This window comes from Colletes gigas, unplaced genomic scaffold, assembly GCF_013123115.1.
Source record: "Colletes gigas isolate AHSC1104 unplaced genomic scaffold, ASM1312311v1 Colletes_gigas_Sc00015, whole genome shotgun sequence".
In the NCBI taxonomy this organism is placed as follows: domain Eukaryota; kingdom Metazoa; phylum Arthropoda; class Insecta; order Hymenoptera; family Colletidae; genus Colletes; species Colletes gigas.
Genome location: NW_025106644.1, coordinates 1,302,156 through 1,321,143, shown reverse-complemented (window position 1 = coordinate 1,321,143; position 18,988 = coordinate 1,302,156). Strand labels below are relative to the sequence as shown.

The 18,988-nt window shown below is 36.5% G+C and overlaps 1 protein-coding gene across 17 annotated transcripts in view; it reads left to right on the top strand.

Annotated features, from left to right (window-relative positions):
* Positions 1-18,988, top strand: part of LOC122399983 (serine/threonine-protein kinase MARK2-like) — a 138,122-nt gene that overhangs the window by 61,804 nt on the left and 57,330 nt on the right. The window contains exon 1 of one of the 17 annotated variants that reach the window (XM_043401114.1): positions 7,551-8,101. The exons of 14 other annotated variants lie outside the window; for them this stretch is intronic. The gene's annotated coding sequence lies outside the window, so the exon portion shown is untranslated. Of the gene's footprint in view, positions 1-7,550; positions 8,102-8,134; positions 8,268-18,988 lie in introns of those variants that run through there. 2 more of the 17 variants (XM_043401112.1, XM_043401115.1) reach the window with 2 other exon arrangements.

The window sequence follows — 18,988 nt, the reverse complement described above, 5'->3', positions numbered from 1 at the left end:
GAGCGTAGGACGACTCGTTTACCGCCCACCTGTTCCTAGAGTCGAGACTTCCACGACGATGCAATCTCGGAGCGATCGTTCGCGAGTAAAATCTCAGTCTGGGCTTCGTCGTCGAAAGCAGAGGCGGTCGATCGTGTTTATTGAATAGTATAATTGAAATAAAATAATATTTTAATAATATTTTTTAAGCAAACAAATTTTACAAATTAATAAGTTTTTCTTTCTGTTTACGGTATATACTCTTATTTAATTTTAAACTAATAATTTGTAATATAATATAAATATAAGTATAATATCAAATATAATAATTTATGTCGTATTTAATTTAATACGCAATTCTAATATTAATTTTTAAATATTTAAGTGTATTTTTATTCGTATATTCTATTATTGAAAAAGCGACGATATATGCATATACTAATTATAAATATTTGTACATAATATATATGTATAAAAAAGATATATATAAAACAATTTAAATTAAAAAATTTAAATTTATTTAAATATATATTATGTACAAATATTTATAATTAGTATTTGATCTTGTGCAAATATAATATCATCGTTCATTTAAATATTTAAATATATACATATATATATTTAAATAATTTCAAATTTTTTAATCTAAAAATTTTTTTTAAATTATATATATTTAGATAAGTATTTTAAAATTAATATTAGAATTAGATGTTAAATATATATGTATAATAACAATATTGATATATATACAATTTTTATTTAATTTTTGAGAATATTCATCTCCCAACGAATCATAAACTTTAATCTCGATATAAATTCTAAAAAAATTTATTGATCGTATATGTGACTTTTCACAGTCAACGAATTGAAAGAAACGTCAATATACAGGGTAATCGAAAAGTACTTGATACTCGATACCTAAATAAAGAAACCCAATAAAATTCAAAACAGTTTGTTTTCTTTATTTTAAAATAACTTCCTATGGTTTATTTTGGCTAACTCGTTATGCGTGAAACAGAGTTGACTTTTAGATTTTAATACTTGATTTCAACTCCATCTTACGGGCTAATATAAATTCGACGATCCAGATCGACCAGTTTACTCGTCCAATGCCTTAAAGCTGCATTTTCAACGACGCAGTCCTTCGATAAGGAACAGGAAGTCGACCGTTAGGTTGGATAAAATATTTTTTCCGACGATTTATTCGCGAAACTTGTTTCTACGATGAGAATAGACGCAAAATGTGACTGACACGAGCACAGGCTGGCTCGCGATATACAGGGTGCTCGGCCACGAAATTTTTCCGAACACCCTGTATATTATTTTTTTTTTTTTTTTGTGTATTTGTTTTGAATTCGTCTATCTGAAACTTCATGATCAATTTTTAACGATAAATTCATAAAATAACAGTGAAAATTGTTCGAAGTGGGGGAAAATATTTCGAAGATTAATTTGCAATTCGTGTATTGTGTAAAAATAAAAAAAAATGGTAAAAAAAGTTAAAAATTTTGTATAGATTTAATACTTGCAATTTATTACTGATAATTTATTGTAAACCTGTATATTTGCATATTTCTAAGATTAATTTGCAATACGTTCACTATGTATAAATAAAAGAAAATTAAGAAAAAAACGTTTAAAAATTTTGCATGGATTTAATATTTGCAATTTATTACTGATAATTTTTTGTGAAGAAAATTATTTTTTTTCAAATTTATTGTAAACCTGTATATTTACAATTTTTTTTATTCGTCATGTATTATTTGCAATTTTGTGCAGTAATATTTCAGTCTTCTCGTATTTAAAACAGAGAATCGATGGCGTGGTATCATCGTTCGTGATCCTAGCAATTATCTAGAAGCTGTAGAACCTCCATAGTTGCACAGGAAGCACATTCCTTGGAAAGAATCGACGTTCGGTTAGACTTTAGTTGGGCACAGATCCAACTTTTAGTTGCGCGCTATAAATATTAGCTAAAAGCATTATCTGTATTGATACATTCGAAATATCGATTCACGTTTGGAGATAGACTCTTGTCGTTTCAATAATAATTATTAAATAATAATTAAAGATTATGTTCTCCGATAATCTAGGAATTTGTGACGTCATTTTGGTTCCATTTAAAATAAGAATTGTCGACCATTAGTCATAATACCAAATCATACGCGATGATGTATTAACAAATACATCAAATCTCACCACAAACATATTAAACGACGTAATAAAAGTCATCCTAACCCTACTAAATAAGAATTAAATAAATTATAATAATAATGATAAATTTCAGTGATCGTATTTCCGGGACACTCGATGATCCCTCAACCAATGTTGATTTACATTTACTAATTTGGCAAAAGTCAACATTAAATAAAATAAATCAGTCGAGATTTAGAGTCTACTTAAGTGTTAATTTGGAGTCGATGCCAAAGGAAAGATCGGACGTTCCTCAAATATTTAACTCGTGTCGCGTTAGACGAGAAAGCAAATAGCGATAGAAGGAAGGACTCGAAGGTCGCGATCATGGCAGTCTCACGAGATACGAGCGTGTCTTAACGCGAACACGAGTTTCTACCTCCGGATCGGTGTTCCCCGAGACACGGACCTTGAGGCCCGCGGGCGATCCGCGGTCGGAACGAGTTCTCTTCGTCTCCTTTGAATCGCGGTTTACACAGATCGAGTTCAAGGACGTCGTCGATCCTCAAAAATTCCTACGCGTAGATACACGCGACCGGAAGCTGGGCGCGTTGATCTCCGTCCTTTCCCACGCACGGACAGTGTAGGGTTCGCGATTGCTCGATGATCATCTTTCGAGGTTTCGGTAATATTTTAGTTGGTTCTTCGTTTGCATCAAATAGATAGATAGAAAAGAAACGTAGACAGTGTAGGGTTCGCGATTGCTCGATGAACATCTTTCGAGGTTTCGGTAATATATTAGTTGATTCTCCATTTACATCGAATAGATACATAGAGAAGAAATGGAGACAGTGCAGGGATCGCGATTGCTCGATGAACATCTTTCGAGGTTTCGGTAATATATTAGTTGATTCTCCGTTTGTATCGAATAGATACATGGAAAAGAAATGGAGACAGTGCAGAGATCGCGATTGCTCGATGAACATCTTTCGAGGTTTCGGTAATATTTTAGTTGGTTCTCCGTTTGCATCGAATAGATACATGGAAAAGAAACGGAGACAGTGCAGGGATCGCGATTGCTCGATGAACATCTTTCGAGGTTTCGGTAATATTTTAGTTGGTTCTTCGTTTACATCGAATAGATAGATAGAAAAGAAACGGAGACAATGTAGGGCCCGCGATTGCTCGATGAACATCTTTCGAGGTTTCGGTAATATTTTAGTTGGTTCTCCATTTACATCGAATAGATAGATAGAAAAGAAACGGAGACAGTGCAGGGATCGCGATTGGTCGATGAACGTCTTTCGAGGTTTCGGTAATATATTAGTTGGTTTTCCATTTGCATAGAATAGATAAATAGAAAAGAAATGTAAATACAATAATTAATGTCTATTTATTAATGAATCTATCTCATTTTATATGAAAAAAAATATTAGGGTACAATGTTGCAAAAATTAATATTTTATCAGTATACAATGTTAGAAAAATTAATATTTTACGTACGTGTTGAATTCTGTACATTATTACGTACACATTCGATAATAATTCGCGAACAAGCAAGAACCAAACCGGAAGTACAAGGTGAAATATCGCAAGTGGCACGATTTTGGCTACTTTCCTTCGCTTACGTTTACATTTCGTTATACGTAAGAATGCACGCGACTCCTCTTTCTTTCTGCCTTTGCAAATGTTGCATTTTGGCTCGTCGCCCGTAAGGTTGGCGACCCCCGATGCATTCTGTTAGCACATTATCCGCCACGGGGTCACGGAACAGTTCGTGTTTTTAATAAATTACCGTAAACAAGAACCGCGGTGTATTTCCAGCGAGAATCTAGTTTAATCCAACGACGCGTTGAGCTAATAAAAAAAATGATAAAATAAAAAAGTGACCTCATTTTTTGTCGAACGCTGATTTGCTCCCGTGTCGATAACTGGGACAAATATCGTCTCGACGAGGCGTCGATGAACCATGTTTACCAAGTTTTCTATTAATTTACATGCTAGATAATAACAAAAAAATAAAATATTCCCGCGAAAATTTAAACATTTACAAGATACAACTGTAATTAAATTTACAAATTATTTTACAACTTAGCGATAAAAAAGGTTTATATAGGGTGGGAGAGATTTATTCTTATTTTTATATTAATTATATTTTGAATATATAAAAAACCCAATTTTTGCATGTCTTATTTTTTTTCTATTACAATTAAAAATTTGTACAATGAACAATTCTAATCTACTCTGTACAAAACTCGAATTTTTCTTTATTTCAATACAGCTTTATTCTAATTAAACACAGTTCCTAAATTATTTTGCAACTTCGACAATGATAAAAAAAATTTTGGCTACTATGGAGTGGTTTATTCTTATTTTTACATTAATTATCCTTTAATGCATATAAATCCCAAGTTTTGCATCTCAGATATTTTCTCAATTACAATTAAAAATTCGTACAATGTACCAGTTCTAATCTATTTTGTACTCGAATTTTTCTTAGCTTCGAAATGCAAAATTATGAATTATAAATATACTTAATATTCGCTGGGCCATGTTGGGTGCCCTCGTCCAACGAAATATCGTTTTTCCGTGGCACCCGTAACGCGTGTCGCTGGATTATCGGCCGATTGGCCAGGATCTCGAGGTTGCTCAGCGGCTCGAGGCGTTTCAAAGCGTTCCCTGCGGTCGGCGCGCTTTACGGACTTTCATTTTTATCCGACGATTAAGCGTGGGCGGCGAAGCGTGTATCTCTCGTGCGCCGGAGATACATTATGCGCGGAAGGTTAGGCACTTTCTAAGCGCGTGGCACGCAGTACGCTCCCGACGCACCTGGCCGGAGGATCGCCGGGAACTCGCGTCCGAGTTTTCCTCGAATCGAATTACGTGCAGAAAATGCGTTAGTGGTGAGCGCCAGTGATCGTGCCTTTTACCAAATTTTTGCCTTTCTTTAGATTTGTAAATCACCACATTCTTCATTTTATTTAACGCGTTCACTGTCTGTGACCCGTATATGGGTCATATCCCTACGCTATTGGATACGCCGCCCAGGAACCCGGACAGTGAACGCGTTAAACGATTTTTCAACCGTCAACACAGTTCACTGTCTGTGACCCGTATATGGGTCATACACTACGCTATTGGATACGCCACCTAGAGACTAAACAGTGAACTCGTTAAACGATTTTTCAATCATCAACACAGTTCACTGTCTATGACCCGTATATGGGTCATATCACCACGCTATTAGATACGCCGTTGAGAGACTGGACAGTGAAATCGTTAAACGATTTTTCAACCGTCAACACAGTTCACTGTCTATGACCCGTGTATGGGTCATATCACCACGCTATTAGATACGCTGCTGAGAGACAGGACAGTGAACTCGTTAAACGATTTTTCAACCGTCAACACAGTTCACTGTCTATGAACCGTATATGGGTCATATCACCACGCTATTAGATACGCCGCTGAGAGACTGGACAGTGAACGCGTTGATACTTCTCGAAAATTCTTAAACCTTCGCAAATTAAAACATTCTTACTTTTATCATAGTCATGAACACCCGAAACCCTTAAAACTATCCATCGTACACAAAATTGCACAAATTTTATTCACAGAATTAATTTTTATAACTAGATGGGTGTCTCAGAAAAGTTTTCCTCAAACGGGCGCTGAAAATAACATTTTGATAAATTTCTTTCGAAATATTTCGGAATTTTGTTAGGAAATCTAGAGAATTCACGATCACTGGTGCACGCGCTTCGCGAGGAGGCATGTACTTCGCAAGAACGTCGAGAAAATTGGAGGAACGCGTGCATTTCGATCGTGGGACTCGTCGAAAGGTGAAAAATATTTCCCCCGACCGATATTCCGCCGAGGCACAATGGCGGCGGTGAAACGCGCGCGAGATTCGAGCGAGAATCGAAAGCCCGTGGAATCGACGGTGGGAGCTGCGACGAGATCGGGACGTCGATCGACGCTACTCTTTTCTGCTCGTCCGTCGCGTGGGATCTCGACGGAAGGTCGAGATTGTTTGCTTCAATCTGATGTTCCCTCGATTTCACCAGACAAACGCTTCCCCCCCCCGCCAAATCACCAACAAAATTAGCTTTCCTCGCGCCTTCTAATTATTAATTTCCCCGGAAAACAGGACTCTTTCCATGAAAAATAAAAAAAAAAAATAATTCAGTACTATACCGATCGTGACATATTATTATTGTTGGGGAAAAAATCAACAAAATTCCGGGCGTCGATTATTTTAAAAAATCGTTAAGTTTTAAATTCACGTAATAATCTTGTCTCGCGTGTCGATGCAGCGATTCTCGGCGGCGATGTTTTGCAATGGTCCAACGTTAATGTTCGATGTTTACATAACAGAAAGCGAAAGACCTCGTCTTGAAATACGCCATTAGCTAGGTAAATCGCGATTTTTCCGACGAGAGCACCGCTTGACATCGATTTTGAAGCGAGCTTCCAGATGACAGCGCTCGAACTTTTCTTATTTTGCGCGAAAGCGCGTAAACAACGTTCCAATTAATCAACGTCGCTCGGGTCTTCGTAAATAATTCGATAACGTCGGGGCAAGGAACGATTATTAAAAAACGGTGATTATATTTCCAAAAAGGAGCAGCGTTCGCTCTTTGTCGTCTAAAAATTACAATATTTTAAAGAACATCGATACTTCCCCTACTGTTGCAAATAATGGAGCAAGTTGAAACATGCATATTTATCGTCCCGATACAAATCGAAAAGTCCGTTGCCATTTTGCAATTCGAGGCTTTCTTTTCGAGATACAAGCGGTACAAGTTTTTACGGCGTGAGAACGCCACGGACACGAGTTTCACGCGTGTGTGTGCGCCGCGTGCGTGAGCAGGTGCGCGATCAGCTGGCCCAGGCATAAATAGCGAAGCCACGCATGCGCGTACCCACACGCACTAGGACCACGTGTCCAGTGGCGTTCTCACGCGTAAAAAAACTCGGAACTCGCGTCTCGAAGACGGACGCCTTGAACTGCAAAATGGTAAGGGACTTCTCGATTTCTGTTAGCACGGATTTGCATGTTCCGGCTCGCATTACCAGTTCGTTTGCCTCTTTCGGCACAAATTCTCAATAAAAAACGTTAATAACGCGAACGTAACCTAAAATATTTATCAGAGGTTATACATACACTTATCCATACGTGTTAAGACACGTTCCTCTCAAATTACAGTATACGTTCTCGTGGATCTAAAGGCGATAGTAGTCGGGAAATGTGAAAATTTGGGGCTCACGACGGGGGGCCCCGGTCGACGGGGGGCACGGGCCTGCTATCGGCACTTGCACTTTGAGCTCGCGCTACGATAGGCGCTTGGGGTGGGGCGGGGCGGGGCAAGGCGAAGGCGAGACGGCTAGTTGCTCGGAGACCCGTGAGTCACGGAACGCGGCTTTCGCCGGTCGCGCGCAGTTGATCACAGTCGGTGTTGTAGCGACTCCGGTGGAAGCAGATTTTTTTTGCTGTATATCGCGTCGATCGCCCAGCGTCGACCGGAACCGACGCGCCGCGCGGCGCGCTCCGTCGACCGGATGCGATCACGGCGAGATCGGGCGGCGCAGACGGCTCGACGCAGAAATCAGTTTCAGTGGCGGCGCGTCGCTTCGTCCGCGCATCGACGATCGTGCGCGTGCGTCCGCTTACACGCGAGCAGGATCCCGTTCCTCGTGCCCAGAACGCGCGAAACGCGAAACGAACTCGCACCCGTTGAGTTTTCCCGTCGTTGGCGACGCGTCACCAGAAAACAGTGCGAACGTGACAGTGAAGTGCATGCGCTAAAGGGGGAAACTGGTCTCGAGCGACGAGCGCGAACGTCGCGCCACCAGTCGCGACACGCTACGGACGGTGGTTCTTAACCTCTTTAACCACGCTCGTCGCTGCCAGCGTTGGTCTTTTTTCTCTTGGACAAAATGATTTCCGACGCAGCTACGAGACAGACGCCGACCCACGAGATAACTCGTTAGTTGTGTTGCTTCTATTTATTCGGGTGCTCCGCGAGTGCACGCTTTTCAATACCTCGTTCGAGCAGCCGTTGCGATTTGTTTGCTCGTAGGTGGCGTGCAGTGACAGATCGTCCGACTACGAGATGACTCGTAGCGTGGCAGTCGATGCGTTATGGCTTACGGTACAGTTTAGAACAGTGATAGCAAAATTGAATCGCGTATTGATTCCAGCACGCTAAATATTTGGACGATGTGAAATAATTGTTTGAACGATCAGTGTGCGTTAGATCGTCTGCGTATGGGAGTACCAGACGTTAGAACGTCGTGACAGGCGTCTTGCCTGACATTTCTAATTATAGCGTGCGCAATACGTTCCAAATTTGCCATCGTCGTTTTGAAAGGCACGGTTCTTAATGTTTGTTGGGCTCGTGGCACGGTAATTTAACTAACCTGGTACAATTGTTAATCGCGAATGGATCCAGTAAGAATTTTCGAAACTGAAGGATGTAAAAATATTTATTAACTCTCGTGCCAAATATTTGTAGCACAGTGTTGCCAGCTTCACGGTACGGTGGTTAGGAATCACTGGGCTGCGCGAATCTTTTGTCGATCCGATTGGATGCGCTCCGGATACCGTGCGAAATTGACGCGTTTAACGCGAGTGTACCGAGGTTTTTGTTAGGGCTGGGACGAAAATATTTGTTCGTTCTTTTCGCGTTCAAACATTCGAGTACACCGGTGGATCAAATATACGACGAATACAATTCGATTATCTGAATATTCTATATTGCATCTCTATTTTTGTTCAACAATAATTAATCTGATTATATTTTTCGGCCGTTGGTAGCCTCGAACGATCACACGTGATATTGTACTCTACCAATATCGGACACAAATTGCTATATTTGTATATATTTATACATTTACAAAGTTAATCATAGTCGATTACATAGTATTTTGTAATCATTAATAGAAAATCAACTTTTTCATATATTTGTTCTAAACTTATTTATGAGAAGTGTATGAAAAAGATGTACAAATGTGTGAATGATTAGTTGCAACTGACTATTCCAACTAAATTTACATAATTGTAATTTTATTACAATTTTAAACGTCGTTGGCAGCAATTGACGATTACAAAAACCGATCAAAGATTTTATTCGTGGTATCGATTGCTAATTACGGTTGTAATCGTTTTTGCTTATCGTTAATTCGATTACATTTTGCTCGACGTTGATTTATACACACGTGGATTATTAATCATCTTCCAAGAATTATCGGTTTCGCCGATTCATCGGTATGCCTAACGCGAATCAACGCGATGACCATATATAATATTTAAATGCATCGGCAGTATCCTCGTTATTTAAATAACGCAGTCGTACGAATGCCTTCTTGGAAAAAATTGCGATAAACATTGTTGTAAAAGCAATAATATTTTTGTTTGATTAGCTATTTTTAATCAACCTCGCAAAGCAAAATCGAATTCATGAGAGAGGTAATAATTACTGAGCAGATCCCTGGAATTAACACAGAAATAATTAGAGTTTTAGCTGGGGAAAAAAAATTCTGTCGAATTATTCTTATTCGTAAAATAATTCTACGTAATTTTATATAACGTTATACCAAAGGGTTCGAGACGTTTATTGTGGAACGAACTAAGCCAGTTTTACGCCACGTATTGTATCGTTTCTATTTCCTTTACGCGCGATAGTTACTAGATTCGATTAGTCCCAGCCCTAGTTTTCTGTCGGCTCGTCGGCAAAGGCGACGCGTGCGCAGCGGTGGCGCGCAGCCGTCGAAAATGGCGGTGCGCGCGTATCCTTGGACGCGTCGCTTATCCGTGGCGGTGGAGATAAAGGTGCGCGGCGATCGGGGGAATCGAAGGACGGTGACGCCGGGTGGGTTAAAGAGAATCGGTGTGTCGTCATTGGACTCGTTTTCCGACTTCGCTCGCGAACGACGATAGAAAGAGAGAGAGAGGGAGGGGAAAGAAGTTGGGCCGTGTCGCGGAATAAAACAGTCGGAATGGAAAATAAGAGTTAACGGTTTATATAAGTTGCGCGTAATTCCACGGTTACGACTCCTGCCCGGGAATGGCTCACGGCTAATTAGTACGCTCGCGGTCTCGTGGTTATATCGTGTAGGTTAATTCAATTCCGCGGAACTGTTGCTTGTTTGCTCGAACAAATCCGCCGCGACGGGAATCCGCGGAGATCTTTCCAAACGGAATATCTGGTCTGTCGGTCGACGATGAGGGGCAAAGTAATAGAGTCGACGGCCGCGATAATGTCTACAGCAAGGTAAATTAGTTATTCCCGATCGATTATCGCAAATTGATATCTGAACGAATACGTTCGGCTCGTATCCGTTCGACAGTCCACGTATTAATTAGAAATTACACGCGCCGGGACCGCCTTGGATCGAACGACGATTAGCCCCGAAACGGGCGTGTCGAAGCCATTTCAGAGTCTAGGGAATTTTAATTCTTAGGTTACGTGATATTCACAATTTTAATGTATTTTTTATTCATTTTGCGGGCGTTTTTATTTTTTAGGTTGCATGGTCTCTCCTCAATTTTGGAGTATCTTTTATTCATTGAAGGGAATTCTAATTTTTAGGTTATACGGTCTTCTCAATTTTTGAGTATTTTTTATTTATTTTGGAGAATATTAATTTTTAGGTTAACGATCTTCTCAATTTTAGAATATTTTTTATTTATTTTAGAGAATTTTAATTCTTAGGTTATGTGATATTCTCAATTTTGGAGTATTTTTTATTTATTTTGGGGGATTTTCATTTTTAGATTGGACATTCTTCTCAATTTCAAAGTATATTTCATTTATTTTAGGGAAATTTTATTTTTACTTTACACGATCGATCTTCTCAATTTTAGAGTATTTTTTATTCATTGGAGGGAATTTTAATTTTTAGGTTATACGATCTTCTCAATTTTTGAGTATTTTTTATTTATTTTAGAGAATATTAATTTTTAGGTTAACGATCTTCTTAATTATAGAATATCTTTTATTTATTTTGGAGAATTTCAATTTTTAGGTTATGTGATATTCCCAATTTTGGAGTATTTTTTATTTATTTTGGGGAGTTCTCATTTTTAGGTTAACGATCTTCTCAATTGTAGAATATTTTTCATTTATTTTAAAGAATTTTTATTTTTAGATTTCGCGGTTTCAATTTTGGATTATTTTTTATTTATTTTAGAGAAGTTTAATTCTTAGGTTACACGATCTTTTCAATTTTGGAGTATTTTTTACTTATTTTAGAGAATTTCGATTTTTAGGTTATGTGATATTTTCAATTTTGGAGTATTTTTTATTAATTTTGGAGAATTTTTATTTTTAGATTGGACAATCTTCTCAATTTCAAAGTATATTTCATTTATTTTAGGGAATTTTTATTTTTAGGTTACACGATCGATCTTTTCAATTTTTGAGTATTTTTTATTTATTTTAGAGAATATTAATTTTTAGGTTAACGATCTTCTCAATTTTAGAATATTTTTTATTTATATTAGAGAATTTTAATTCTTAAGTTATGTAATATTTCCAATTTTTAAGTATTTTTTTATTTCGTCTCTTTACATTGTCTCAATTTTAGATGCATTTTTTTATTTATTTTAGGAAATACGAATTTTTAAATTCCACAATCTTTTTTCAATTTTGGGGTATTTTTTATTTATTTTTTATTTATTTTAGGTAATTTGTATTGTTAAATTTCACAATCTTCTCAATTTTATAGTATTTTTATTATCTATCTGTATTTGGCAATTGTGTAGTGAACACTGTATTAATTACTCATAAAAGATGTAAACGAATACGCGTGCAAAGTTCGAAATCACCGTGTCCGACAGTTCGCCGCGTAAAGAAATTTCAAATACCGCTTTCTGGAACTCCCGGCTAGTCTCTCGATCGGCAAAAAAAAAAAAAAGAACGTTTTATCGAGCACGGGACGCCCGGTACACGTTTCAACGGAGGTTTTAATTACGGATTCAGCGAGGAAACTCGAATCGAACCGCCCATCCGACGGACCATTATTCCCTGGTCGGCTAAAAAAGTACGGGAAGTATGTAATTGAAACGACTCGGTTTCTACGTTACGCGCCTAGTTCCTGAAACGATCTCGAGTCACTCTGCGAAAATTGCTCTTCGGAACGATTCGAAAAATCCTACATCAAACCTTCATCGAAATTGATCTTAATTTTCCACTCGATTTTTTTTTTTTTAATAATCTATTTTTTGTTAATAAAATTAATTTGTTCTGCAATCTTCAAGGCAATAGTTGCAATTAGTTATAATTATAACAGTCATTTCTTACAATTTCGCGAACCATGGATAGACACGATTTTTTTATTAATAATAATTTTATTCTGTAATCTTCAAAGCAATAGTTACAATTAGTTATAATTATATCAGTCATTTCTTGCAATTTCTCAAACCAGGATAGACACGGTTTTTTTTTTTATTAATAATAATTTTCCCCATTCTGTAATCTTCGAAGCAATAGTTGCAATTAGTTATAATTATACCAATCATTTCTTGCAATTTCTCAAACCCGGGATAGACACGGTTGAAACTATACAAAAATAGTTTGAGGTCACCCAGTGGAAAGAAATACTGAATAAAAGATAAGCTTCTCAATGAAAATTGCAGGTTCAAGTTATGCAATGGAAGTATGTTTCGCGTTCGAACGAATAAAAACTCCTGTCGAACGACTGTTCGGTAGCGTAAACGGGGAAATAAATTTTCTCCGCGGTGCTTTTTTGCCCGGCCGTCTATTGTTTGTTTGTCGTTCTTCTGTCGCCTCGATTTAATTGTCGCGTCTCCGTTAATCGGTCGTTCGCTCCAACGACTTTCGCGCACTGTTTGTCGCGCCACCTTCGTGGAAAGATGCAAAACGTCGCTTGGTTAGTTACACGCTAGGAAAGAATTTATTAAAATGATCGTTGGGACCTCCGGAATGGAAACACTGCAACGAACAACGCGTCGTATTGTTAGTCATATCTTCTTTCATTTCTGCGTAATCTTACAAGAAAAAGACACTAACTATTTTACTTCAATTTTAATGTACTTCTTCAGAATGATAGCAGAGTTATCTATTTTGGTATATGTATGTAAAATATTAGATGCAGATACTCGATAGTTTCTAAAATATAAATAATCGAAGTGGGACAATTATTAGGTTATGTTTGTATAAATTACTATTAGGTTAAGTTTATATAAATTACTATTACGTTAGGTTTGTATAAACGACTATTAGGTTAGGTTTGTATAAACTATTATTAGGTTATGTTTGTATAGACTACTACTAGGTTAGGTTTGTATAAACGACTATTAGGTTAGGTTTGTATAAACTATTATTAGGTTATGTTTGTATAAACTACTATTAGGTTGTGTTTGTATGAATTACTATTAGGTTATGTTTATATAAACTACTATTAGGTTAGGTTTGTATAAACGACTATTAGGTTAGGTTTGTATAAACTATTATTAGGTTATGTTTGTATAAACTACTATTAGGTTGTGTTTGTATGAATTACTATTAGGTTATGTTTATATAAACTACTATTAGGTTAGGTTTGTATAAACTACTATTAGGTTAGGTTTGTATAAACGACTATTAGGTTAGGTTTGTATAAACTATTATTAGGTTATGTTTGTATAAACTACTACTAGGTTAGGTTTGTATAAACGACTATTACGTTAGGTTTGTATAAACGACTATTAGGTTAGGTTTGTATAAACTATTATTAGGTTATGTTTGTATAGACTACTACTAGGTTAGGTTTGTATAAACGACTATTAGGTTAGGTTTGTATAAACTATTATTAGGTTATGTTTGTATAAACTACTACTAGGTTAGGTTTGTATAAACGACTATTAGGTTAGGTTTGTATAAACTACTACTAGGTTATGTTTGTATAAACTACTATTAGGTTGTGTTTGTATGAATTACTATTAGGTTATGTTTATATAAACTGCTATTAGGTTAGGTTTGTATAAACGACTATTCATAAGGATGTGTTGCAAAAATTTAATTTTAATTCAGTTCATAAATTTTTGTCTATTTCTGTGGTGGAAGAAAATACGTACCAAGTAGAAGTCAATTGATATTGTAATAGTGTAGCAATTAGAAGAATGATCCCTTTTAGTCTATATAAAATATTAGGTTAGATGCCCAACACTTCTTAAAGTATAAGTAATCGAAGTGGGACAATTATAAGGTTATGTTTGTATAAACTACTATTAGGTTAGGTTTGTATAAACGACTCATAAGGATGTGTTGTAAAATTTAATATTAATCCAGTTCATAAATTTTTTTGTACTTTTCTAGTGCAAGAAAATATGTACTAAGTAGAAGTTAATTGATGTAGTAATAGTATAGCAATTAACACAATTGACATATGTATATGTATCTTACATGTCTATTGCATAATATACACAAAGACGTTTGAAGTGAATTAATGAATAGTTGATGGAGCTATACAGAAGTAACTTATGATTATAATATCTACATCTAATATTTTACAGATGTATTGTGTAATATACACAGAAACATTTGAATTGAATTGATATTAAATTTAATAAGACATTCTATGAATAATCAGTGAGATTATACAGAACTAATTTATAATTATCCCACTTTAATTATTTATATCTTAAAAAGTGTTTAGTATCTACACCTAGTATTTTACATATCTATTATATGTATACAGGGTGTTCAGCCACCCCTGGGAAAAATTTTAATGGGAGATTCTAGAGGCCAAAATAAGACGAAAATCAAGAATATCAATTTTTCATTTAAGGCTTCGTTAAAAAGTTATTAACAATTAAATTAAAAAATTTCAAATCGTTCTGGAAATATTATTTTCGGTTGCGGGGGCGAATTACAATAATTTTTGGTGAATATACATACCCCCGAAATCCTGCGCATTTTCGAGAAAAAAATTTCTTACCAAAAGTCTAATTATATGCCAAAATTTTTCGACGAAAAAAAAAATTTCAAATCGTTCTGGAAAAATTACTTTCGGTTGCGGGGGCGAATTACAATAATTTTTGGTGAATAGACATACCCCGGAAATCCTGCGCATTTTCGAGAAAAAAATTCAGTACAGGCGGAACTTTAAACGTTAATAACTTTTTAACGAAGCCTCCATCAACAAATTGGTATTCTTAATTTTCGTCTTATTTTGGCGTCTAGAATCCCCCACGGGTGGCAGAACACCTTTGAATGGAATTAATATACAGACCTAACCTATAATTATTTAATTATTCGTATCTTGAAAGCTATCGAATATCTACACTTAATATTTTACATACCCCAACAGAGGTCACTTTACTATCATTCTACAAAAGCACGTTAAAATCGATGACTAACAGTTCGAGTCTTTTGTTAGTTGCCAACTTACCAGCCGCATGCAATACATGTGATTTCAAAGAGCCACGAAGGACAGCTTTTCATCACAAAACTGTCTCCGTGCACCAACCACGACCAGCTCGAAAGAAAAAGATGTAGAAGCATTCTGCGGGCATTATTATTCTTCGTTCTTTTCTTTCCCCTACGCGATGGTACGCGAGCACTTGTAAGCGTCCCCGATAACCGCGTATCTTATCCTACCGTCGATTACAGAGCGGTCGTAAAGATTGTTTTTTCGTCGTAGCAGAAACAAAATTTCGAACAAGATACCGCTTTATTTGGAACGATCGATTTTCAGGGAACTCGAATGATTATCAGATTTTTGTATCTATTTTAGTTTGTTTTTTATCACTAGAACCAGCGACAATTATAGTGAATTTATTTCTACCAACATTAAAAATTACAAAATCAAAATTAAAACGATAGTTGAAAAAAATATATAATACAATAGACATAAATGTTTATTCATTCTCTTATAACAAAATCACAATAAATCTAGTAAATTTTTTACAAATTTGATTACAAATTACAAATGGATTATTTTGATTACTTTCGTAGTTTCAGTGTTAAATTCCAATCTCCAAGAAATAATAATATATATTTTTACATCTATTTTAATTTATTTTTTACACTAGACAAATTTTAAACATCGCCATTTGCTTTAAATTCCTGTCTCCAGTAATAGCGTGAAGATAACTTCCGGTTTCTCTAAGCTTTCGAAATTCCCCTCAAGATCCAATTAATTAATTAAAAACAGAATATACATCGTCCGTATAATAAAATAAATTTCAATCAAGAAATTCGAGCAAAAATAATACTAAAACAAAGAAAATTTCTGGACCACCCTGGTGCATCGTTTCGCCGCCATTTTGGTCCGCGTAAGAATTTTGTCCATCTCTGGACGATTCCCAGAGTCGCTGGCGTCGCTTTAAAAGTCCTGGCCGCGCTCCAACGTACCGGCGCGTTTCTAATTTTGCCCGACTCGCGCGCGAAAGAATAATCGCGGAGAACATTCGACGGTCGTCCACGATAAAAGACGCGTTCCCAGTCCGTACAAATTTCGCCGCAGCTTTGATCAACGATCGAGGGAAGCGATTACGAATGAACGTCCTTCGGAAAAATTCGCGGGTCTCGAGACGGTGCGGCCCGAAGATAATATTCTGACGTGGCAGCCACTCGAACGGAGTTGTAAAGCCAATCCGTAGATACGCGTTGATATTGCTGGTTGATAAACGATCAACAGCACCACGCGTTTCGTTTAATCCGGTTCTATTCACGACGCGTGCACGCCATTTCCTATGTTTCTCGCGTAATATTTAATTCTTTGAAACTATTAATGGTAGATTTTAGAAGCCGATTTGACGGGTTTTAGATTGCATGATTGAAGTTGTGGGAAAGTTGTAAATATTAGCGATTTGGGTTAAATTTTATTCGTGATTTATTGTTTGTGTTACATTTTATTTAGAATATTCGGAAACAAATTTAGAAGAAAAAGTACTATACGTTATATAGTAAAAGTATTATAGGTTATAAGAATTATTTTAAGAGTAGGACTACTTAACAATCTCTTGCAAAATGAGATTGGTGAGATTCTCCCGAGGGAAACGAGTACAAACACGACACCATTCGGACAATTTTTAATTATTCAAAATTGAGTATTTTTCAAAAATGAGTTCGGACAAATCAAAATTAAAAGTAGTCCGAACCAGCTCGTGTTTGGACTCATTTTTATTGGAGGAATCTCACCAACATATTGACGATACTCTCGCGAGGATACAAGTACAAAAATTCAAATTTCATTACTGGATGATATTGCATGTCACGTATGTATTTTATCATTCTTATCTGGAAAAATTCTCACACTTGACTCTTTTATCTTCACGAGACTATTACCAATGTATTAGCAGGATTCTCTCGATGAAAACGAGTCCAAACACGGCACCATTCGGACAACTTTAAATTTAACATAATTAAAAAATTTTCAAAAATAATTTGAGTAAGTCAAAATTAAAAGTAGTCCGAACGAGGTCGTGTTTGGACTCATTTTCATCGGGAGAATCTCACTAATACATTGATAATACTCTCACAAGGATATAAGTATAAAAACGTTTAATATCATTAACAGGTGACCTTCGACGTCACCGAATAAAAATAGATGGGGAAAAAACACTTAGCTCTGTTATCTTCACGACACTATTACTAATGTATTGGCGAGATTCTTCCGATAAAAACGAGTCCAAACACGACACCATTCGGACAATTTTTAATTGTACGTAATTTGGTATTTTTTAAAAATAATTTGAGTGAGTTAAAATTAAAAGTGGTCCGAACCAGGTCGTGTTTGGACTCATTTTCATCGGGAGAATCTCACTAATACATTGATAATACTCTCACAAGGATATAAGTATAAAAACGTTTAATATCATTAACAGGTGACCTTCGACGTCACCAAATAAAAATAGATGGGGAAAAAACACTTAGCTCTGTTATCTTTACGACACTATTACTAATGTATTGGCGAGATTCTCCCGATGAAAACGAGTCCAAACACGACACAATTCCGACAATTTTTAATTGTACGTAATTTGGAATTTTTCAAAAATAATTTGAGTTAAAATTAAAAGTAATCCGAACCAGGTCGTGTTTGGACTCATTTTCATCGTGACAATCTCGCCAATACAATAGTAACACTTTCACCACATTTTAATCTGACCATCAACCTTCACCAAAAGTTAGTACAAAATATGAACTACGTCTTAAAAATAAACGTTTCTATCACCCTTTGAGTACAACCCTCCACAAGTAACACAAAAATAAATTTTAGAATTCACTTTTAACATTTTCCACTTTTTCGAATATCAAATTAATTTCCGTGTCGAGTCATAACTTCCTACAGTCTAGTAGCCGTGGCCCAAAATTTATATACAAATTGATACACAAAAATTTGTACTACAACTATTCATAAAACGTGAATTAAGTCGTCGACGGATATATTTTTCTCCCGGGTTCCGAGTTAGGTGTAAAACGCTATCGCTTATCAGCATCTACCACTGATAACAGGTCGACGAAGTCGAGTTGGCCGGTCGCTTATCGTCGCCGGGGAAATGGACCCAGTTCTTCGTGGTCGTTCGCGGGCAACCTTTCGCTACTGGTTTTCCTCGTCTTCGCGTTGGATTTTTTCGCCTTTAAAATCCACCCTTCCGTCGACAACGAAATATCTCAGAAACAATACAGGAACTTTCGTCATCCACGATCGCGCGACGATAAGAAATTTAACCCGTCGATCGAGTAGCTTCTCTCGTCCTCGTTTTACGCGATAATCGTTGCACGTTGCGCGAGTTTCTTGGCCCTCCGTGGCTCGTCGCAGTTGAGAAACGTTTAACGTTACGAAAGTGTAAGCATGAAGTGTGGCCGAAACAACGGGTTCGCGATAAAACGACGGAAAAAAATGGTTGTTCGGTGGCTCGCCA